At 36.9% G+C, this 24,519-nt stretch overlaps 2 long non-coding RNA genes, 1 other non-coding gene and 1 pseudogene across 3 annotated transcripts; 2 read left to right on the plus strand and 2 right to left on the minus strand.

Moving 5' to 3' along the window:
* Window positions 1-410: 410 nt before the first annotated feature.
* TRNAK-UUU (transfer RNA lysine (anticodon UUU)) lies at window positions 411-483 on the minus strand. Its single transcript has one exon. It is a non-coding gene; the product is annotated as a tRNA-Lys (tRNA).
* A 1,762-nt stretch (window positions 484-2,245) lies between these two features.
* LOC135676756 (uncharacterized) lies at window positions 2,246-4,154 on the plus strand. Its single transcript, XR_010514401.1, has 3 exons — window positions 2,246-2,364; window positions 3,747-3,826; window positions 4,015-4,154. It is a non-coding gene; the product is annotated as an uncharacterized LOC135676756 (long non-coding RNA).
* On the minus strand, window positions 3,901-5,816 carry LOC135676757 (uncharacterized). Its single transcript, XR_010514402.1, has 2 exons — window positions 4,568-5,816; window positions 3,901-4,261 (listed from the first exon to the last, which is right to left on the minus strand). It is a non-coding gene; the product is annotated as an uncharacterized LOC135676757 (long non-coding RNA).
* Window positions 5,817-6,857: 1,041 nt separating this feature from the next.
* Window positions 6,858-23,820, plus strand: LOC135585247 (chloride channel protein CLC-c-like; annotated as a pseudogene).
* The last annotated feature ends 699 nt before the right edge of the window (window positions 23,821-24,519 follow it).

Below are 24,519 nucleotides of genomic sequence, written 5' to 3' on the forward strand. Positions count from 1 at the left end.
TCACCATAAACACTGCAAATTTTGCACACAATCAAGTCTGTCATTTGGCCATATGAACTATTTAATCTTTTCCCAAAAAAAAAAGAAAATATTGCAGAACAATTGAACTTGTTGGACCAACAAAACAGACTAAATCATTGGGAGCAACACATTGATTCGATACGTGGTGGATAGATAATGTGCTTTAGAATAATATTGCAACATAGTAAATCTCCTACAGGAAAATTCAAACATGCTTGGCTTAACTTGAAACTGCATCTCTTATGTCCTCTTTTGCTTCGCCACTTGATGACAGTAAAAACACAGTTGAATAGTCAACTTTTGATTGTTCTAATTTTTCATACCTTAACGTATTTTTCATAAGTCTTATAAAATAATGAAAGCACAATATTTTTTTTAATGTAAAAAATCGCCGTCTGTGGGAATCGAACCCACGACCACATGGTTAAAAGCCATGCGCTCTACCGGCTGAGCTAAGACGGCTGATCTATTTTACTTAAATAAAATAAAATATTATATCTTATTATTAGTGTATTTTAGATAATCAAAATGGCTATCGAGAGTCGAGTACCTAAAACTCAATTTTAATATTCAAATAACAACAGTCAAATTATTTTTTAAAAATATTTTAAAATTTAAATGGGTCTACAAACTGAGCTTGCGACATCGAGAGAATAAATAAATAAATGAGAACATATTTTTCTCCCAAAATTAACTAGCCAATTGACTAGTAGATCATTTGATATTCCAGGGATATAAGCAAAATTTGTTACACTAAATCTAAAAGAAAAAAATATATATATGTCATTGGGAACCAAGGCCCTTAAAGGGAAACCTTTGATAAAATGAACAAATCGAATAAAATTGATTTTGATAAAAATATTAGATAGATTTAATTTTGATACTGTCGAGAGTTCTCTTAACATTGCTTGGGCCTTTGACAAAATAGGTGAGGTTGCAAAATAGTAGCAATCGCCAACACTAATGACAAAGAGATCAGATGCACAAAGGATATGATCGTGGAGAAGAGGTGAGATGAATGAGACATTTGTTTCAATAAAAAGGTCTCAACTTCTCTTAGAAGAAGATGCGGCTATCATATTTCTCTCAAAATAGTTTGAAAATATCATTAATCAAGGATATGATACTAAGAATCATAATTAAAAGGTTGGTCAGGCGATGACGAGACTTGGTATTATTTCTAAAGAACAAAAACACTAGTGGTAATAATATGACGAAGTTTGACAATGTACGATTTGTCAAAATCATAAATCTTTTTCCAACTAGGCTCTCTGGTGTCAGACATCAAACCACTTAAAGCAATAAGAGAACTTATTACATATCTCGAAAAGATAGTACAATACGGTAAGAGAAAAAAAAAATGAAGTGCATCAAAATCCATATTACAAAGAAAATAGTGATAAATTTGACAATGCAAAATGTTGGAAAGCTATGAAGAAGTGGGGAGGCAGTGCAAAAAAAAAAAAAAAAAAAAAAAACTTTAAGCTATCAAACCACTTTAAGCTATCAATCCTTTGTTTAAAAAATGTTTAGACATTGTTTATCAAAGTGCTCCCTAAAGAACTAGGAATCCAAACTCATTGGACTCTTAAGAGAGATGGATAATGTATCCTAGGTGAGCCATGAAACAAAGTGAAAAGTATTGTATGGGATTAAACACTCGAGGAAATCGATGTATGACATTAACATTGATATAAATGACAAATATAAATGGAAATCAAGAAAGATCGAAGATGAAACGAAAAGTTTTTGAAAAGTTTTTTTTTTTTTTTGTCTCAAACCTCCGAGACCAAATGTGGTCATAGTTAGAGGAGAATATTTTAACCTAAAAGCAATCCCCATTATTAAGAATAGAAATAAATCTTTTTAGTACAAATGAATATATTTTTTTTACTAGGATAAAATTTATGATGCTTACTTAGCCTCATAATCAGTCCTTACGTTACAAGTCTGTGGTGATATCACACAACGATCGAAAATATTAGTGTTGAGTTTATGACTGTTGAATAACACCCGATTTACACGGTTAACGCTACGTTGCACGGTATATAACACTCGACCGATAACAGCTTGGAATGATCATAACGGCCAAATCGGCAGCATATCGTTTTTTTAGGTGTCCGTTACGCGGTTTTAGATCACCGACAGTTAATGGACCCACTGGTGCACCCGATCTCACGACCACAAAAGGACGTCATCACCCTCCACGTCTTCATCTGCTCATCATAAACGTACTGTAAGTTCACATGTCGGTCTCGAAGGTAATTTTCCCTTCTTCCGTGGAGCTTCGTTTCTACCCTAAAATCTCCAACAAGGCAACAGATGCAGAGGGCGGGCATCGAGGTCTTGGCTCTTTCCTTCTTTCTTCTCTTGACTCTCGCTGTTTGGGTCTCTTTTTAATCTTCTCCATTCACTGCGATATTTGAATCTCGAGGAATACTGTGAAGAGTGAAAGAGGTCATATTTGTCGTCGATTTAGTAGTCGATGTGGCACCTTCTTTGGATCTTTTTGTTGTCCTTGATCCGTTCGATTAAGTTGTTTCTTACGATGTGTTTGTTCTACCTTTCTACTCATGTAAAAGGAAGAAAGAGCATTTTTCTCCTTAATTTTATAAAAGACATTAATCAAGATATTTTGTATGAAAATGAGTTTAAAGACTTTCTCCTCTTTTCGTGTGCGAGTGACCTTTTTGTTTATTTTATTGATGAATTACCTGATTGTACACTAAAAAAGTTATATTTCTTTTAATATTTGAGTATTACTGGGCTAATTTGATGATGTTGTTGTTGCTAGCTTTAGCTTTTGCGCAAATCTATTTGATGAGAACACCTCCAAAATTTTCATATGAATGTCTAAAGACAATATGGAAGTGCCTGCAGACTTGATTAAGTAGCAGTCGGAGGACTCATGATTGTTGGATCAAACTCATGTCATCAGTTTCTCATTTTTTTTTTTTGGCAAACGATGATCATCTTGCTATCTGATCGCATTCTCATGTTATCCGCCTAATTTTGAAGTGCCTAATATCCTATATCATGACAAGCTATATTCAAGTGACATTTTGTTTATGAACAAAAATTCACTGGAAGTAGAACCAAAACTGCCAATTTCCTTGACATGTTGTATTTAGCATGCCTTTTTTTTTATCTCTTTTTTATCATGGTTGGCCTCAAGATGTCCTTTTCTCGTTACCATCTTCTTATCCCTTTAATCTTGAAACTTCATATTTAGTTTGATGAATCATAATCATAGCATTTGAAAAGATCAAGTGACTATCTCTAGAGTGAGTTGTTTTACATTGATATGCTGTTTCAGTGTTTCCTTGAGGATCATGTGAAAGTTAGTTCACAAAGATATGTGTTTACAGTCTTTTTATTACATTGTTCCACCAACATTCAGAGCCATTTGTGTCAAGACGTAACTTGTTGAACAACTTATTGTTGGAATACTCTCATATGGAAAGTGAACAAAACTTAAGTTAGTCTCTTGATGCATACTCTTATATCTTAAGTATTTTGAGATAATGATTCAACTCAATAAATTAATTCAAAATTATCTCATCGAATCATATTGGGATAGAATTAATTCAAAATTATTAGCTAAATTATGTCATCGGTATGCACGATCTTTTCTTGCAGCTCACCACCTGATTGGAATTTCGAGGCTTTTTCGCTACATTGAAAGCTTACAGTTCTCTTACGTCTTTTGATCTCAATTTTCCCAGGGACCAGGCCTTATATCTCCTGAAGGTTTAAAGAAGTTCTTTGGAAGGCAACTGAAAAGGCTTTGTAGTTTGCAACACAGGTAACAATGGGAATTTGGAAATTAGTAAATTGAAGTTTTAATTGTATAACAGAAATCACAGGATTTGATCAGGATTTATATAAATCTGGATTTGAAGACATTAATCTTTTACCCATGCTATGAATTTTCTGAAAGGATTGTATTTCCAAGCTCTAGTTGAATGGGATTTTTCACTGAATGTTTTGCAGGTACATGGCCGAAAGTGCAAGTGGAACATAACTAAATGATGCTTTCTGTGAACAGTTGCAGTCTCCTAAAAGTAACCACAAATAGGTGAAAGCTGGTCAGTAGTGATTCTGATTGATCGTATATGACATATTGTCTCCATTATCTTCATTTGTTGCATGAAGTAAATAAGGTCTGCCCTTTGTTTCCATCCGATGGACCAGTCTCAGCCAGATGAACCTGGTGGTGATCTATGCCTCTCTGGACAACCTAGAAGTGCTCATGTCAGTGGCAGCTCAGATGACAGATACAAGTTTGTGTTGAATTGAGAAATAGATCATAAAAGAGGTTGATTTTATTCATCAAGGAAATGAATATTTATATAAGTTTTGATGAAGAATATTTTTTTAATCATGGACTCAAATCACGTAATCAAATCAATTCCTTAAATTTATGATTCATTCTTAAATATTAGATTTTTATGTATATTTTTATCATAATTTTTTATTGTACTATTGTAAGATTAAGTTTTTATCAAAATGTCAATCTTACATCGATGTAATTGAAATGACTTACGGACGAAAGCTTATGGACGTAGTAGAGGAAAGATAATCTTCCCATCGCTCGCCGAAGGGAAACACTCGCAACGGTAGAACTAGGTCCCGGATCGTCGGCCAAGGAGGAAGGAGGGACGTTTATCGGCGAGGAGGAACTGTTTCGTCAACAGAGAGTACTCGCAATTCACTGGTCGAAGGGAAACTCGCAATGGCAGAACTAGGTCCCGGATCGTCGGCCAACAAGGAAGGGGGGGGACGTTTACCGGTGAGGAGGAACTGCTTCGTCAACAGAGAGTATTTCGAGATAGAGAGCGCTTTGTTAGTGAGGAAGAACGGACTGACGATGGTAAAGAGGAGCCACCGAAGGAAGAAGGGGAGTGCTTCGTCTGAGAGGAGGTTGCTTGGAGAAAACCAACAATAGCATATTAGTAGAGATGTGGGAGACCTACGTTGAATGCTGTAAATTTGCGAACAACGTTAATGGAGGAGGGATTGGCGGTCGATGAGGTAGAGGTGCCAAGGTCTAAAGCAAAAAAAAGGGGGGGGAGGGTGCGGTGGGCGCCGAGGGCGAGGCGCTTGGTGCAGAGATGAGCACTTGAGAAGAGAGCGGTAATCGATGGAGTTGCAATGTTAGAGAAGATGCTGATGTAGGGAGTAAAAGGAGGCTATCGGTTGTGACAAGACAGATCATGAGAGAAGAGGCAGACACTCGGCTCGCTTGAAGTCCGTCGGTGAGGAAGATCGGCGACGATAGAGAGTAGCCATGGAAAGGAAGAAGGGGGCGACAATCGACGGAGGAGAGGCAACAATCTGAAATAGGAGAAGTCTGCAATGGGCGGTGGCCACGAAGAGAGGTGACGAAGGGAAGAGGCGGGTATAACCATGGCACGAGAGGAGGAGGAAATAAGAGGGAGGAGTAAGGAAGGTCAGAAGGGTGGTGGCCACGGAGAGGGTTGAGGAAGTGGCGGGTTTGGTCCAAAGTGTGGAAGTTGAGCAGGTCACAGTAGGGAATGGTGGATTCTGACGATGGTAAATTAGCAGAGCAGTAGTAGTGAGGAGTTGCGGTGAACAAGCTAGCGACCTTCTCGAGGCGGATTGAGGGCAGCGCGAGCGCTTCGTTGGTGAAGGGAGAAGAGAGAGGCTTCATCGAGGATCAACAAAGACCGCACGGTCGGAGTTCGACACTACAGGGAACAGCTACGAAGGAGAGGCACCACAGCAACCACGGTGGCTTGAAGTCCATCGACTAACGGTAGATCAACAGGTGCTATCGCCGATGTAACAGGGACAGATTATTGTCACCATGTAACAAGAAGAGAAATTAAGGTAAGAGGAGCTATATTATATTGAATCGAGAAATATTTATATAAATTTTTAGAAATTTTTTTTTCTTTCAACAAATCAACTACTTAAATCTATGATTGATCCTTAAATATTAAATTTTTATCTATAATTCTATCATGATGTTTTATCAATTTATTAATTTTACTTCGAACGAGACCCCAAAACTTCTCCTCTCATGGACAGGACTATTGCACTGAAACATCAAAGAAATTGGTCAATGAAGTTGGACAAATGACATTGACCACTTATCTCACAGATTGGAATGGCCCCTTGGAATCCAAGAAGGCAGTTCACTTCATGCTGTCTTTGTCATCAAGTACCTCACTTTTGTTTCTGTTCCTGCTATCAGACTGATAAATCAAGAAATCTCCATCGTATGGCGCAATGTCTAATAAAATTATATTTAGAAATATGTTTCAAAAGATTAATTTAAAATTTATATTAATTGACTGACATTGTAAGAATGTTGAGGTGATATTTCTTTTAAGTTTTGTTCAGGGACAGTATTTGCGTATTCATATACAATTGCCATATATTCTTCCTTGGACATGCCTCGGGGACTCTGTAACCAGACAATATTTGGAGACATCGCTTCGCTAGCCGTCCAAGTTAATGACACTCTGCTCTAACCCATCATGCTCGGTGGTCCCGTTAATTGTCATTCAAGCCCTTGGGTCCAAGTGTCCGTTACCTGTCGTCTTGGTACCTCCACTGACTGGACCCACCAGGTCTACGGGTAAGGAGCAAATGGGCTCCACGCCGCCAATGTCCGGTTCATGCCCTGTTGACAACGAATCTGCTAACTTTGTGGTGGGAATGCTAACCGGTTATATAAGCGGTGGGCCCCCCCCCCCCCCCCCATTATTCTCCCATTGCTGGATGGACACTGGTTTGTCAGTATCGACGTGCCTGTTCATGATTTGGTTCGGAGCATCGTAGATGGAACCATAGCCATGACCGCTTGCTAGATTTCAGCTCACTGGTTGCTTGATATGCACGTTTCCGAAAACTGTTGGCACTGCTGTTTTATTGGTGAAAAATCACGATCTTTTACGTTGATGTTTGTGTGACACTGAGAGGCAGAGGGGAGGAGCAATGGAGACTCAGGACGGCGGGAGCAATGACATAGAGAACATCGAGGGTGCACGGAGGGAGATGGAAAGGAATGCATCAGGGTTTTATGAGAATGAGAATGATGCAGGAAGTGTGAGGCAGCCGCTGCTGAGGAAGCGCACCATGAATACCACCTCCCAGATCGCCATTGTCGGTGCTAATGTCTGCCCCATCGAGAGCTTGGACTACGAGTAAGACCTTTTGTTCTCACATTAAATCTTGCTTGTGGGCGGTACGAGTATTGCCATCTTTGTTGCAGTATTGTTGTTGATTCGCCGATGACAGAAATTTGCCAATTGTTGGTTGAATTAGATAAGGAGTTGTGTCAACGTGAATCATCTAAAAGCTTCAGCTTAACATGTTGGTGGCTTGAACCAGTAGTCTGGTGCGACATCGACAATGGTGCCGTTTGATCCACAGGGGTGGGTGGTTTGATGTCTGTGAAAATATGTGGAAGATTAATTCAATGATATGCGATCATAGATTACTCGAATTGGTTGGATTACACTAAATTATAGAGCTTGTCCGATACCAACTATGAAGATCCTATAGCCCTCGAGCAGATCTATGCCCTATCTTTGTTGTTGATTTGCTAATGACAATGAATCGAGCTGTCACTCGCTAATTGTCAATGCCCAAATCATCTAAAGCTGCAGATTAACACGCCGTAATGGTGCAGTCAGCTTCATAGAGATGGTTTGATACTGTAAGAATATATGAAAAATTGTATCAATAATATGATATCACAATTTGCCTGAATTGGATTACAAAAAATTCCGGAGTTTGTCCAATAGCACTTGATCTGTATTCTATCTTATTCGGCATGGGATTTCCTTGGAATCACCTGGACCTATCTCACCTTGAGAAATCTCCTAGCATTTATAAGTGTTTTTAAGAAAGGTGTCTCCGACCAATTCAATTATTCCGAATGGTCTTCCAAAAAATATTTCATGGAGGGTTTTCACAAATAAGATATGTATGATCACTTCAATCGTCTTTTTAGCCCCATATATTGCAACCCAATTATCTGTTAAACTTGTTGTCTTGTTCATTAATAATAATGCTCCATTCAAGTTTACGTCGAGCAATTTGTCTAAGGCTTAGTATCTATATCTTAGTAAAATGAGTCATAATCGTCATGATTATATGTTTAATCAGAAATTTATCTTGTTTCATCTAAGGATTGTGGAAAATGATCTTTTCAAGCAAGACTGGCGGTCAAGGAAAAAAGTTCAAATATTTCAGTATGTCCTCCTCAAGTGGACTCTTGCTCTTTTGATTGGATTGGCAACAGGGATCGTTGGCTTTCTTAACAATCTTGCAGTTGAGAACATTGCTGGATTGAAATTGCTGCTAACGAGTAATCTCATGCTCGAGAATAGGTAAGCCCAACTTACACCAAGCCATCGAAATTGACTGAATTACTTTCCTCTGCTGTATAAAGAAGAATATTGCTTGCACATGCTACTAGATAAATGTCGATAACGAATACGATAATACGATTAGATGTTCGTCGATGGTTTAAAGATAACTCATTAGTCTCAGTTGTTTTTGTATCAAAAAGCTTTGGCAGTTGCATCAACTTTTGTTCAATATTTTTACATGTTGAACTATTCTGTTGAGAATGTCAGAACAGCTTATGTTTTAATTTGGCCTTAACAAAATTAAACAATCGAGGAGAAAGTTTTTCCGAAAAAATGGACAAGATGAAAATTTTCCAAAGCATTAAATTCAAAGGGAAGACTCGTCATGATCTAAACTAATTAACCAGTATACTGCCATGATCCATCACCAGAGAATCAGAGCTTTTTATCAGAGTTTTTCTAATTCTCCTTTTTGTGATGATGACCACAATGATCTGTAACTTGTTGGTGATGTTTGTTGTGGAATGTTTCTTAGAATCTCATATCTCATAGTTTTTTTCTTGTATCCTTCTTTGTCATGTTGACCACAAGGATTCAGAATTTCTTGGTTATGTTTGTTGTGGCATACTTCTTAGAATCTCACTGTTTCTTCTCTTAAAGTAAGAGTGGAACCTAACTCTGCTGCCTTTTATCGTTACTGATCTTTGTTCATCTTCATGTGACTAACAGAATTTTATTTTTGGATTGACTTAAGCTGGTTTAGCAAAATTGATGGTTCTATGTGAAACATGTTATTGTTGGCATCTTAAATTAATAGTTTGCTTTTCATGTTACGACATTATACGAGCAATTGCTGTAGATTTGGTTCCAGTACAGGTATTTTACAGCGTTCTTAGCCTATGGTGGCATCAACCTAATTTTGGCAGTGGCGGCAGCTGCACTCTGTGCTTATGTTGCACCTGCAGCTGCTGGGTCTGGCATACCTGAAGTGAAAGCATATCTAAATGGAGTTGATGCGTACTCCATACTAGCTCCTAGCACGCTCTTCGTGAAGGTGAGTTCTAAGTTAAACTCAGTGTCTTAATAGTTTCTTCTTGTTAATGACCTGTCAATCCATCCATTCACTTCATCCACTAGATGTCTAAATCTAGCTAGCAACTTTCTTTTCATATTGTAATCAATTAATAGTAGGGATCTATTAAATGGTATTTTTGCGAGTTGTGACTAATAACAAATTAATAATAACATTAAAATGTGAAAACGCCCTCTTGAGTAGCACCACAAGATGTTCAAATCACATTTCACCACAATAGACAGATCATACATATCCTACAGATTCTTTGTATCTCTCTCTAGGGACTACCTTGCCTTGGAGCTTTCAACACAGCCCATCATATTGCCTTGCTGTAGGGGTTTCCAAAGATACACATATGTTGTTTAGGAAGCTTCTTATTTGAAAATCTTCATTTCAAGTTCCAATTGTTAGGTCCAGCCCATATGGGCTTGGACAATTGAGCTTTTAGAGTCCAAATCAATAATTAAGAGAGATAGGGTTTGGTGAAATGCAGCGTGCAAGAGAGTGCACAGTGAACTTGTGCGGCGGCGTGCAGACGGAAGAGGAGAGAGAAAGAGAGAGAGAAATATTAGGTTTGTGAGTTTTTTGCTTGACGATATGTGGGTAAACGTTGTCAGTTTTGATCCAAATTTTATGTGGAGAATTCTTGCAGCAAACTCTATAATCCTAACGGTGTTGATCTACAGTTTACTCTCTCTAAGGTACTTTCCTGTTATATCCACTTTGTGATACCTAAAATTCTCTTACAAGGAGATCCACTCTATGTGATGAAGATAGGTTATTCTTGAGCCAAGATATATGATTTTGATGTTATCGTGATCCTCTAGTTATCTAGAGAAGACCTATTGTAAATCTGTTATCATTACTATTGATAGTGGAAGTTTGAGGTGGACTACGGTACCGTGGTTTTTCCCACATTGGGTTTTTCACATTAAAAAGATTTAGTCTCACTGTGTGATTGATTTTTTGCTCTACTATTTATGCTGTGCTGGTTGATATTTTCATTTAGATATCAAGTTGGTATTTTGATGAGAAACCCATTTTGATACACAAAGAGGGAAAAGAATATTCCACTTTAACAGGTTTTTCCCAACAAGTGGTATCAGAGCAATAGGTTGTTTGGTGTTAGTTTTTCTTGTATGATTGAAATGGAGCAGTCAGATGGTATGATTAAATTGAACTCATCAAATTATTCCACTTGGAGGCATCTGATGGAAGATTTGCTATATTGCAAAGATTTGAATAAGCCTATCAAGGTTAAAGATAAACCTTTTACTATGGACGATGAAGAATGAGAAGTTCAACATAGAAAAGCTATTACCTATATTAGAAGATGGATGGATATAAACTTGCATGAGCATATTTCTGATGAAACCAGAGCTGATGTTGTTTGGCAAAGGTTAGAAAATCTCTTTGCGAAAAAGATAGTGGGAAATAGAATTTCTCTCCTCAGAAGGCTTATAAATTTGAAGTATAAAGATTGTGGTAACATCGTTGAGCACATAAGCCTATTTCAGAGTCTTGCAAACAAGTTAGTTGCTATGAAAATGAATATAGATGATGAGATGCAAGGATTCTTACTTCTCAACTTTTTACTAGAAAGTTGAGAAACGTATGTGGTGACTATTTGTAACTCCACGCTAGAGGGGACTCTAACTATAGATATGGTTAAAGACAGTTTGTTAAATAAAGATGCCAGAAGGAAAGAACATGGTGAATCTTCTTCTGGTGCATTTGTTACTGAAAAACAAGAAAGACGTGAAAGAAGTCATAGCAGAAATTCACATGGTTATAGAGGAAGATCTAAGTCTAGAAGAGATATCAAATGTTTTCACTGTAATAGGCCAGGTCACATGAAGAAAGAGTGTAGGTTTTGAAAGCAAGAACAGAATGAAATGAAGAAAAAATGAGAAAGAGACCAATGCAGTTGCTGCTGAAGGTAATATCACTATTGTCTGTGATGAATGTTGTGTTAGTCTTGTAGCTTAGGATAGTAATTGGGTAATTGACTCTAGTGCTTCATTTAATGTTAATTCTCATGGTGATTTGTTTAGATCTTACACTGCTGGTGATTTTGGTAATGTCAGAATGGGAAACAGTGATACATCTAAGATTGTGGGTATTGGAGATATTTGCTTGGAGACCAGTATTGGGAGCAAATTGATACTCAAAGATGTAAGGCATGTTCCAGATATTCGTCTTAACTTGATATCTACAGGTAGACTTGATGATGAGGGTTTTGCATATTATTTTGGTGAAAGTAAATGGAAACTCACTAAAAGTTCTCTGATTGTGGCAAAAGGAAAGAAGATTAACTCTTTTTATATCATGGAAGCTAAGCTACATAAAGGAGAGATTAATGCAATTCAAAAAAGTGAAAGTATAGATCTTTGACATAAGAGGCTTAGACATATCAGCGAGAAGGGACTTCAAACTCTTGCTAGAAAGCAGTTCTTACTAGAGTTGCAAGGTACATCTCTTAAATCTTGTGACCATTGCTTAGTTGGAAAAACACATAGAGTTGCATTTCAGACATATCCATCATCTAGAAGATCAGATGTTATTGATTTAGTTCATACTGATGTTTGTACTATGCAAACTAGAACTCTTGGAGGCGCTCTTTATTTTGTTACTTTTATTGATGACCATTCTAGAAAAGTGTGAGCTTTTGCTTTGAAATCTAAAGACCAGGTACTCAACGTTTTCAAGGAGTTTCATGTCAGTGTTGAAAGAGAAATTGGCAAAAAACTAAAGTGTATTCGATCAGATAATGGTGGCGAGTACAGGGGTCCTTTTGAGAATTATTGCAGGTTCCATGGTAGTAGGCTTGAGAAAACAGTTCCTAAAACTCCTCAATAGAACGGTGTGGCAGAAAGGATGAACAAAACTATTGAAGAAAGGATTAGGTGTATGCTTTCTCACGCCAAGTTACCGAAGTCATTTTGGGGGGAGGCTATGAGAACTACATTTGACCTGATAAATCTTTCTTCATCAGTTCCTTTGCAAGGTGATATTCCAGAGAGAGTATGGAGAGGAAATGATATATCTTATAATCACTTAAGAGTCTTTGGGTGTAAAGCATTTGTTCATATTCCCAAAGATGAGAGGTCCAAGCTTGATAGTAAAGCAAAAGCATGTATCTTCTTGGGATATGGTCATGAAGAGTTTGAGTACAGATTATAGGATCCAGTGAACAAGAAGATTATTAGAAGCAGAGATGTTATGTTTCTTGAAGACCAATTGTTTGATGATAGTGATAATGTTGAGAAGCCAGAAACCTCTATTTATATTCCTTGGAGTTTAGGTCCAGTTCATTCACCTGTAGTTCATGATGATCATCGGGAAGATGAACAAGAAGATCATGGTGAGAATGTAAGTGATGATACTCCTACAGTTGATGATGCTGAACCAACTGAACAAGCACCTCCACCACCAGTTGAAATTCCATTGAGAAGATCCACTAGAGAGCGACAACCATCTACCAGATATCCTCTACATGAGTATGTTATGCTTACTGACGGGGGAGAGCCAGAAACTTACTAAGAAGCTATTCTTCATGAGTATAAGAATGAGTGGGTTAAAGCCATACAAGAAGAGATGAAATCCTTGCTTGAGAACCACACCTATGACTTGGTAAAGTTGCCTAAAGAGAAGAAAGCTCTCAAGAATAAGTGGGTTTATAAATTGAAGACTGAAAATAATAGCTCACAACAAAGATACAAGACACGACTAGTTGTGAAAGGATTCAATCAGAAGAAAGGTATTGACTTTGAAGAAATATTTTCTCCAATTGTGAAAATATCCTCTATCCGAGTTGTTCTTGGTTTGGCTGCCCGCTTGAACTTAGAAGTTGAGCAACTTGATGTGAAAACAATATTTCTTCATGGTGACTTAGAAGAAGAAATTTACATGGAGCAACCAGAAGATTTCAAAGTCAAGGGAAAAGAAAATCTGGTATGTAAGCTTAAGAAAAGCTTATATGGATTCAAACAAGCACCTAGATAGCGGTACAAGAAGTTTGATTCCTTTATGATGTGCCAAGGGTATGATAGAACCACATCTGATCATTGTGTGTTTATGAAGAAATTTTCAGATGATGATTTTATTATTTTACTGCTATATGTTGATGATATGCTGATTGTTGGCTATGATGTTGGAAAAATTGAAAAGCTTAAAAGAGAGCTAAGTAAGTCTTTTGCCATGAAAGACTTGGGATCGGTGAAGCAAATACTTAGCATGAAGATTCTTCGTGATAGGAAGAAAAGGAAGATTTGGCTATCTCAGGAGATTTACGTTGAAAAGGTTTTTGAAAGATTCAACATAAGTAAAGCTAAAGCAGTTTGTTCCCCACTTGTAGGTCATTTCAAGCTTAGTTCGAAACAATGTCCTACAAGTGAGAAAGAAAAAGAAGAAATGTCCAGAGTGCCTTACTCATCTGTAGTAGACAGTTTGATGTATGCTATGGTTTGAACTAGGCCAGATATAGCTCATGTAGTTGGAGTTGTCAGTCGATTTCTCTCAAATCCTGGAAAGGAACATTGGGCAACAGTGAGATGGATATTAAGATATCTAAGAGGTACTTCCAAGTTATGTTTATGTTTTGATAATGGAACCTGTGTTAGAAGGTTACACAAATACAGACATGGCAGGTGATACTGATTCCAAGAAGTCCACTTCGGGATTCTTGATGACAGTTGCAGGAGGAGCAGTCTCTTGGCAGTCTAAGTTACAGAAGTGTGTTGCTCTATCAACCATAGAAGCAGAATATATAGCAATTACTGAAGCCTGCAAGGAAACTTTATGGATGAAAACGTTTCTACAGGAATTGGGCTTGAAACAGGAAGGATATATTGTTTACTGTGACAGTCAGAGTGTCATTCACCTCTCCAAGAATTCAACATACCATTCTAGATCCAAGCATATTGATGTGAGATATCACTGGATTCGTGATGTGCTTGAGATAAAAGAATTACAATTGGAAAAAATGTATACTAATGAGAATGGATCAAATATGTTGACAAAGTCTTTACCTAAGGAGAAGCTTGAAGCATATAGGTGAAGAGTGGGCTTGGTACAGCCCACCATATGAGCTGGAGGGGGAGAATTATTGGGTCCAGCCCATATGTGAGCTTGGACAATTGGGCTTTTGGAGCCCAAATCAATAATTAAGAGAGATAGGGACCGGTGAAATGCAGCGTGCAGTGCAGCGTGCAAGAGAGTGCATAGTGAACATGTGCGGCGGCATTCAGATGGAAGAGGAGAGAGAAATAGTGAGAGAAAGATTATGTTTCTGAGTTTTCTGCTTGACGATCTTTGGCCAAATGTTATCAGTTTTGGTCCAAATTTTATGTGGAGAATTCTTACAGCAAACTCTACAATCCTAACGGTATTGATATACAGTTTACCCTCTCTAAGGTACTTTCCTGCTATATCCACTTTGTGAGACCTAAAATTCTCTTAAAGATAGGTTATTCTTGAGCCAAGATCTATGATCTTGATGTTATTGTGATCCTCTAGTTATCTAGAGAAGACCTATTGTAAACCTGTTATCATTACTATTGATAGTGGAAGTTTGAGGTGAACTACGGTCCGTGATTTTTCCCACATTGGGTTTTCCACGTTAAAAAGATTTGGTCTCACTGTGTGATTGATTTTTTGCTCTGCTATTTATGCTGTGCTGGTTGATATTTTCATTTGGATATCAAGTTGGTATTTTGATGAGAAACCCATTTTGATACACAAAAGGGAAAAGAATATTCCGCTTTAACAGGTTTTTCCCAACAAAAATAAACATGAATCCTTCGTTGACCAGATTCTCCCACAAATCGAATAAATCTTCCGGTTTACTTGAGTGATCGAGTAAAGGTTGGATAAGGTCTTCAAATAAGATATATTCTGGAAAATTGAAATATCATCTATAATCAACATTGTGATAGATATTTTTTTTCCTATTGTCATCAAGTATTTTACCAGGACAATTTTACATCTTGCAGGAAACATCCAAGAACACAAGTTAGTAAATATTAGTTATATGAAGTAAAAGAACTTCTGAAGCAATATGTGCTTTTTTCTGTCTCAATTCTCCAGATTTTTGGGTCAATTGGTGGGGTTTCTGCCGGATTTGTATTGGGTAAGGAAGGACCTATGGTACATACAGGAGCATGCATTGCCAACTTACTTGGACAGGGTGGATCTCGCAAGTATCATCTAACATGGACATGGCTCAGATACTTCGAAAGTGATAGGGATCGACGAGATCTCATAACCTGTGGATCTGCAGCAGGAGTAGCAGCTGCTTTCCGAGCACCTGTTGGTGGTGTTCTCTTTGCCCTTGAAGAAGCAGCTTCTTGGTAATGTTATTTGTTATTACTATTATTGCTTTCCACTATTATTACTGTGATATTAAGATCAGCGTAGGTGTTTTCGAATAGGCAATCAGCTGCCAGGTATACATAGATCAAAATGAACCTTATGGCATTCACTTTAGCAGCAATAGAACCCTTATTAAGGTTTTTCTCTTTCTTTGTCTTCAGGTGGCGGAGTGCTCTTCTGTGGAGAACATTCTTCACAACCGCTATTGTAGCTGTAGTATTGCGAGGCTTAATAGAGTATTGCCGCAGTGGAAAATGTGGACTATTTGGCAAGGGAGGATTAATAATGTTTGATATCAGTTCAAATGTTTCCACATACAGTACTCCTGATTTGATCGCTCTAATAGTTCTTGGAGTCATTGGAGGTGTATTTGGAGCCCTCTTCAATTATCTGCTCGACAGGATCCTTCGAACTTACAGCTTTATAAACGAGTAAATTCCTAATGTTTTCGATATTTAGCATATTACTGTTAGTAATCGTACCACTCTTTTGTAGGAACTCTCTCGCTTGTCTATTAATCACTACTTGAAAGCTTAAACAAATTCGTTTAATTGCAGGAAAGGTGCTCCGTTCAAGATTCTACTCACTATCACCATATCGATCCTCACATCTTGCTGCTCCTACGGGCTACCTTGGCTTGCCAAGTGCACTCCTTGCCCCAAGGATCTTGAAGAGGAGTGCCCAACCGTTGGCCGCTCAGGAAACTTCAAGAATTTCCATTGTCCCCCAGGTTATTACAATGATCTTGCTTCACTGTTCCTTAACACCAATGGTGATGCCATCCGTAATCTCTTCAGTGGTGGCACTAGTAATGAGTTCCATACGTCTACTCTTTTTCTATTTTTTGCTGCAATTTACGGCCTTGGACTTGTGACATATGGCGTCGCTGTACCTTCTGGTCTCTTCATTCCTGTTATACTTGCCGGTGCTACCTATGGTCGAATCATTGGGACTCTTTTGCGTCCCATCTCGGATCTCGATACCGGTCTCTTTGCCCTTCTTGGAGCGGCATCTTTTCTTGGTGGAACTATGAGAATGACAGTCTCTGTCTGTGTTATTCTCCTCGAACTGACTAATGATCTTCTAATGCTCTCATTGGTTATGCTAGTTCTTCTTATATCCAAGACCGTCGCTGATTGCTTTAACAAGGGAGTCTACGACCAGATTGTTATGATGAAGGGCTTGCCTTACATGGAGGCTCATGCAGAGCCTTACATGAGGCACTTGGTTGCAGGGGATGTTGTCTCAGGGCCTCTTATTACCTTTTCTGGCGTGGAGAAGGTGGGAAACATAGTAGAGGCATTAAGATTTGACTGGTCATAATGGATTTCCAGTGATTGATGAGCCCCCATTCTCAGATGCTCCTGAGTTGGTTGGGCTAGTGTTGCGATCTCATTTGCTCGTTTTGCTAAAAGGAAAGAGATTTACGAGGGAAAGGGTGAAGACTGGGGTAAAAGAGATCTTACGAAGGTTCGGTGCCTTCGATTTTGCTAAAGCTGGATCGGGTAAAGGACTGAAGTTTGAAGACTTGAATATCCTTGAAGACGAAATGGATATGTTTGTTGATCTCCATCCGATTACAAATACATCACCCTACACAGTGGTTGAGACAATGTCATTGGCCAAAGCTGCTGTCCTATTCAGAGAGCTTGGGCTTAGGCACCTTTGTGTTGTGCCAAAGACTCCAGGGGTAAGAAATCCCTTTCCTTTCATGAAAATAAATATATACACATGCGACTTTATCATATACGTATATATTTACACATCCTTTCACTATTTCAAATGTTTGTGTATTTACAAATTTTCAATGTTTGATATATAGTTGTATTCTACTCGTTGATTTGGGTTTCAATCATGATATGCAATTTCGAATGGTATCGCTCGGTACGGGTGGTATGTATCGATTCGACGGTATACCGGTACGCGGACTGTCCGCTACCGGATGAACCATGCTACAGTGCTACACTATAGCAGTGCTATAGTACTGCTGTAATAAGTAAGAGGAAATCGCTCGGTAAACCTTGGTGTACCATTTGGTACGCCCTGGTGTACCGCTCCATACACCGGTACCATATCATATCGAATCAATCTCGAAACATCGATACGGTACGGTATTGCATACCTTGATTTCAACACCATCTTCATTTATTTTTTTAACTTAATTTTGTCACATATACCATTATGTTTGTTAAAAACTTTGAAACCCTATGCTTTGATTATCTGTTGCTTGACATTTGAAGCATGAAATCTTTTAGCTTTTCCTACAAATTCATGCAATTTTGACATTCAGTGAAGTATGGAAGTGATAAACAATATTTCTTGCTGAGGAGTCAGTGGAAGATACATATTAGAGTCCAGTGGAACAATCATATGGCGAGAGCAGCAGTTCTTGGTGCCCGTCTTGCGAGCTGCCGCTGTAGGTTGGGTGAACCTAGTTTTGCTCAACAGAAAGGGAAAATAAGAGCAAGGACTTCCAGGTGAAGCCCTTCTTTTATGAATCCAATTTGTATCAAAAGGAATTTATTATTAGAAAAATATTATTGAGGAAAATAAATTATGATAAGATTATCATGATACTCTCAATATTTTGATATTATGTTATCATGATTCTAAATTATAGAATTTATAATAATATATCGATAAAGATCATGATCTCAACATGATCTTTTAAATCATGAAATGATTTAACGAATATTTTATATTTATTATTAATTTAGAAAATCATGTAATTATCATAATCTCTCTTTGTGTATATAAATTTATATTCACTATTAATAAAATTCAGCTAATCATTTCTTCTCATTTATCTTCTTTATGGTCAAAACTAATGGCAAGTTCTGATCTAGAGTACAGTATGCTTTCATTGCACATCAAATTCAAGATAAACTGCATCAAAATATGACCAACAAATTTGATTAGCTTGTAGTTTGATTTATTAAGCTGACATAAAAATGATCTTTCTTTTTTTTTAGTGCAGTGAAAATCCTTATAATATAGATAAGCACTCATAATCCCTCTAAAGTAAGTGATTCTTGTATTTAACTATCTACATTTAAGTGTAGCAAACAGTGATTTAAAAAGTGCTGGGCGTCAAGGTCCAAAAACGTCCGAGGCGCTAGGCACTCGCCCGAACGAAGCAAGGAACTAAAATATAAAAATATATAAAATATTTAAAATATTAAATAAAAATATATTATTAAATTAAAAAAAATCTAAGATACAAAATCATAATGTCACATTAACAAAAAGTTTCAAAATTCAAAGCAATAAAATTTTACATCAAAGTCATTCATTATAATCAATATTATCGTTATTTTCACACATCATCTTCATTGAATTCGTCCTTTTCCTGTTGTTCTTCAACTTCTTCCTCTTCATCAAAATATGTTTCATTCTCTATGTCTTCAATAATAGCAGGAGTCGAGCTTGATGCTTTTGCACTCATTTTTTTCTTTGTCATCTATCTTATATATATTTATAATTCTCCAGCACCTGAAGCTTTTGCCACGTCTTCGTATGTCAATCTATCATCTTCAAATACAAGCTCGTCTTCGGCATCTTGCAAGTTAGCACCCATTTTTCCTACCAACCATTCATTTGAATCATCAATATCTTACAATGAGATTGAATCAATTTTATTTTGCAAATCATAACGAGCCTTCAAAGCTTGATTATACTTTATGTAAACAAGATCACGCAATCGTTGATGTTCCAATTGATTTCTTCTCTTCGAGTGAATCTATCATATCATATAATTTAAAAATATATTAATACATCTATCTAAATTAATTAATTAATTAAAATAAAAATATTTAGTGATCCTTACATGCTCAAAGACACTCCAATTTCGCTCACAACCTGAAGCACTACATGTCAAATTAAGTACTTTGATAGCAAATTGCTGTAAGTTCGGGGTGAAATTTTCAAATAGACTCTACCGTTCAGCTACAAAATTTATGTTATTATTGGCAATAACATAATAACATAATATATATGAAATTAATTATATCAAATTATTAATACCTGGAGACGTAGTTGTCCTGGATCGAATGGCCATTAGAATTCCAAAAAGACCTTCGACTTTTTTATATAAAGATAATTCATGAATAATCTTATCTTGAATCTCAAGGCTGGGAACTAATCTTGCAACGCACTGATATAACCCATCCAAAACTTCTGCATCAAATCCAATAGATTTAATCTTATAAAAGAATTCAGGGTTCAAATAATATCTTGCTGCATGTAAGGGACGATGAAGTTGACAATTCCATCTTTCGTCAATGATTGTAAAAATTTTCTCATATTTTTCTTTATTATCATTAAAAGACATTTTAATCGTCTCCTTTGCTCTATCCATAGCCTCATAAATATATCCTATTGTTGATTTATTTTCATTATCCACCAACCGAAGGACTCGAACAAAAGGGCCCATTACTTTTAATGTATAAACTACATGATTCCAAAATGATGGCATTAAGATGATATCAGTAGCCCTCTTGCCTTTTGCTTCTTTTGCCCATTTACTTATCACCCATTTCTTAGAGGTAAACATGTTTCTTAGATTATGTTTTTGACGATGCACGCTCTATAATATTAAGAATGGAGTAGTAAATCGTGTAATACCATATCTCACTAATTCTTTGTTCCCTGTAAATTCTCTCATCATATTCAAAGCTCCAATATGATTATAAAAAAATCCAACAACAAAAATTGCCCTTTCTAGGGTTTTCTTGATGTCTAAGATCTTTTCAATATCCTCCAACATTAAATCAATACAATGTGCTGCACATAGAGTCCAATATAAGTGTTGTCTTTTTGTTTCAAGCAATTTACCTAAGACAAAGGATAACAAGAATGATAAGACTTAAGAGTTTAACATATTTAATTGAAGATAAAATAATTAAAATTTTAAAAGATGAATATTACTAGCTAATATATAGTTGCTTCCATTGTTAGTTATGATTTGAACGATATTTTATTCTTTAATTTCTTCTACGAAGTTGTCAAGTAAATCATATATCTTGTCTCTAGATTTTACAAAAGATGAAGCATCTATTGACTTTACAAACATAGTCCCTAAAGAATAATTAACCATAAAATTAATTATACTCCTGCGCCTCCTGTCAGTCCAAACATCTGACATAATAGAGCAACCATGTATTGCCCATGATTCTTTATGACCCTTTAGTAAGTTATTTGTATAATTCAACTTTTTTGCAACAATGGAACTCGCATCTCATAATAACTTGGAGGTTTTAATCCCACACCATATCTTCTAATAGCTTCAATCATATCCTTAAAATTGTCTAAACGAATTGTACTAAGGGGAAGACCAGCCTGATAGAAGAAGCGAGCAATGTGCTGAATTGTTCTTCCTCTTATTTCTTTATCACAAGCATCACTTATATTTGTTTGTCTAAATTTTAAGCCTCCTGCTTGCCCTTATTGTTTTTGGGATCCTTGAAACATATATAGATCCATCGGTCCTTTTTTACCCTTCTTAGTACTCATAACTTCGGTTAATACCCTTGAAATATACTTTTTTCTTACTTGGGTTAATACTCATAGAATAATCATCTTCTTCCATCCTTGAGATGTTTAACATTGTCTTCTGGTAAATTCTCGTAAGATTCATTCTTTTGTGTCTTCTTTTTATTCATATAACTCAGCAACTCTTCTTTTATCTCAGGTGGACACTTTTTGCAAGCTGCTGCATTCTTGAAATTTCCTACTGGATGTTGTTTTGCATGAAAAATACCACCTATAGTAGTCTTATCGTAGAATATACAAGTCACTGCATTAGGATCTTTCGGATCCTTCATATAATTATACTTCCATGTAGGATATTTTTTTGATATCATTGGAGACTCTATTGAGTTGCTCTATACACTTGTTATTTATCTTGAAACCTAACAATAATTTCAAATAAATAAAAATTAAAACAGTATTAAAATTAAAATAATATATTATTAATCTAATAAATATAAATACATTACTGTTACTAGTATACTGTTAACAGTATACAGAAGGAGAAGAAGGAAGAGGAGTGTAAGGGGGTGCTGATTGAGAAAAGAGAAAGCAATAGTGGTAGCGGGAGTGTAAGGAGGCAACGGTAGCGGGAGAGGGAGCGGTGACAGCAGTAGTGGTGAGCAACGACAGCGGGAGCGGGAGTGGCGACAGCGACAGCGGTGGTAGCAATGAGCAGCGACAGTGGTAGCGGCAGCGAACAGTGGCAGTGGGAGCGGGAGCAGGAGCGGCGACAGTGGCAGTGGTAACGAGCAGCGATAGTGGCGAGCAACAGCAGTGGCAACGACAATGGTAACGAGTAGGGTTAGGGTTGGGCAGAGACAACTGGTGCTTTAGTTAGTTTGATTGAACCAACTAAAGTACCGGAGATCGAACTAGACCTAAAACGTTGGTTTGATCACCTGGTTTAACCCAGGCGCTTGCCCGAAGCGCCTAGAGCCTGGGCTCTGGCAAGCGCCCAGGCGGCACCTCTTTGAAACGCGCCGCTTGAAAGTGAAGCGAGGCACTTGGGCCTCGCCTTGCCTCGCCCGAGTGCCTAGGTGAGCGCCCGAGCACCTTTTTAAATCATCGATAGCAAATATATCTTTAAAACTTAAATACTTATTTTTATACCCTTGAGGTTAATTTCCATGAGCTAACCATTAAAGTGGAGGCTTCCTAGCTTTAATTGGCGTTGATGCCCTTTAAAAGTGTCCTTTAAATCATTATGAAGGTGAGTATAGAAAAAATATATTAGGTATTTTAAATTTTTTTATTTTTTATTTAATTCAAACCATCTATTGCTATTCATGGTTGGTATGATTGACCTGAGTGCCAATTTTTTTTTAATGAATGTTAACATGAGGAACATTTCTGGAGGGAATATATGGTACATTAAAATTTATAGGGGCACATATGTCATTTGAGACTTTGCAAGGATAATTATATAAAGATCCCACAAAACAAAAAAGTGACATGTTTGCTACTGTCTTATTTTCTATTTTTTCAAAATTAGAATTGAAAAATTATGCAAAAGAAAAAAGTCTTGTCATCTTATTTCTATCTATTTTTCTTTTGATTATAGAAGTCACATTCCCTACCTTTTTTTGTTTTCTTATATCCAAGGTAATTTTGTAACTACTTGATGCCCGATATACTGAAAAAGTAGGTAGAAAGAAATAAAATCATACTTCTGTTTTTTAATCACAATTAGCTAATTTAATGATGGTGATACTTTTTTTTCATAGTCTTATAGTCTATATATCTACCTTCTCATTGTGGAGAAAGGATTGCTTTACATCTTGATTTGAGCAATTTATGAATTCCTTTGCTTGTTGATATATAAATCTGTGACCGGTTGGGTCAGTTTATTTTGATGACCGGAGATCTTTGGTAACTACAGTATTAACATTATTCCTTTCATGCATAACTCTGCACAAACAAATTCTTTATGGTGCACTGATACACCTACTTGATTGCTTGCAGAGGCCTCCTATTGTAGGAATTCTTACACGACATGACTTCACGTCGGAGCACATCCTCGGACTATTTCCCCATATCCATCCCCACAAATAGGCCTCTGTGTTGCAATTTGCTCTCTTTTTTGTCTGTCATATTTCTTGATAACTATCCTTTTTGTTGTTGTGATTTTTTTCTTTGGGGGTCAAAAAGATCAATGAAACTTAACGGAATTGATTGGATGATGCTTGCTGCAAACTGTTTAGATGGTGATATGATGATATATAGAAAGATATGTGATACTTTCGAAACATACTTTCATGAAGAACTCGTAGACCATTTCCTCCGTCTCCTTTGCATTACTTCATCGTGTCTTTGCTTCATACTGTAAACACACTCTTACATTAATCAGAGCCCGATGCTTCTATTAACTGCAAGAAAGTTGTAATTGAGTAGTTGGACAGGTCGTAAAGATGTGCTGTTGGTTTCGAAGTTATTTGTTAGCAATATAGTCGATATGGATGAAACCAATCAAGTCAATTGTCTTGTATGTATTGCTTAATCTTGTGACTTGACCTATCGTAACATCTAAAATGCAAGTTTTGCTCCATGGTCAGGTATGACGCTGCTGGTGTTGGCTCTACTCGGTCCGCTAGTGTCATGGCTAATAAGGCAAAAAGTCCCTTGGGATGCATTTCCTGAAAGAGAAGCTTGTATCAACCACTAAAGGAGTTTTAGGTGTATTCTGATGTCTTCTATTGTGAAAGAACAACTTTTTGAAATAGATCAATGTCACGAGGATTAGAGATAAGAGATAGGAGAATGAGCCAACAACATCTTAGCCTATCTATAATCTTATTTTTCTCATAATACCTAAGAGGAACTGATTCCTTACGAACTTAGAAACCTTTTTATTAGTATATTTTTAGCATAAGATTTATAGATTGTATTACATATTGCTGCCCTAAAGGTGGGGATTCATCTTGGAATTGATGAAGGTAGCAGTTGACGTGTACCCATTTGATTAACTTTTCAGTTTATTATTTTATGTTGAAGTAGTCATCAGTGTCATAGTCATATTCTATATGCAACTATTAGTATTTAGTTTTGTTCCTCCTCAGGTGAAAAGTTCCTCCTCGGGTGAAAATCTCATAGGCTATGAGTGCCCTGAGAAAGTCATTTTCTCTAATTTACCAAAATATCTTCGAATGAAATATATCAAGGGGTATAAATTCTCTT

This window comes from Musa acuminata, chromosome BXJ1-6, assembly GCF_036884655.1.
Source record: "Musa acuminata AAA Group cultivar baxijiao chromosome BXJ1-6, Cavendish_Baxijiao_AAA, whole genome shotgun sequence".
In the NCBI taxonomy this organism is placed as follows: Eukaryota; Viridiplantae; Streptophyta; class Magnoliopsida; order Zingiberales; family Musaceae; genus Musa; species Musa acuminata.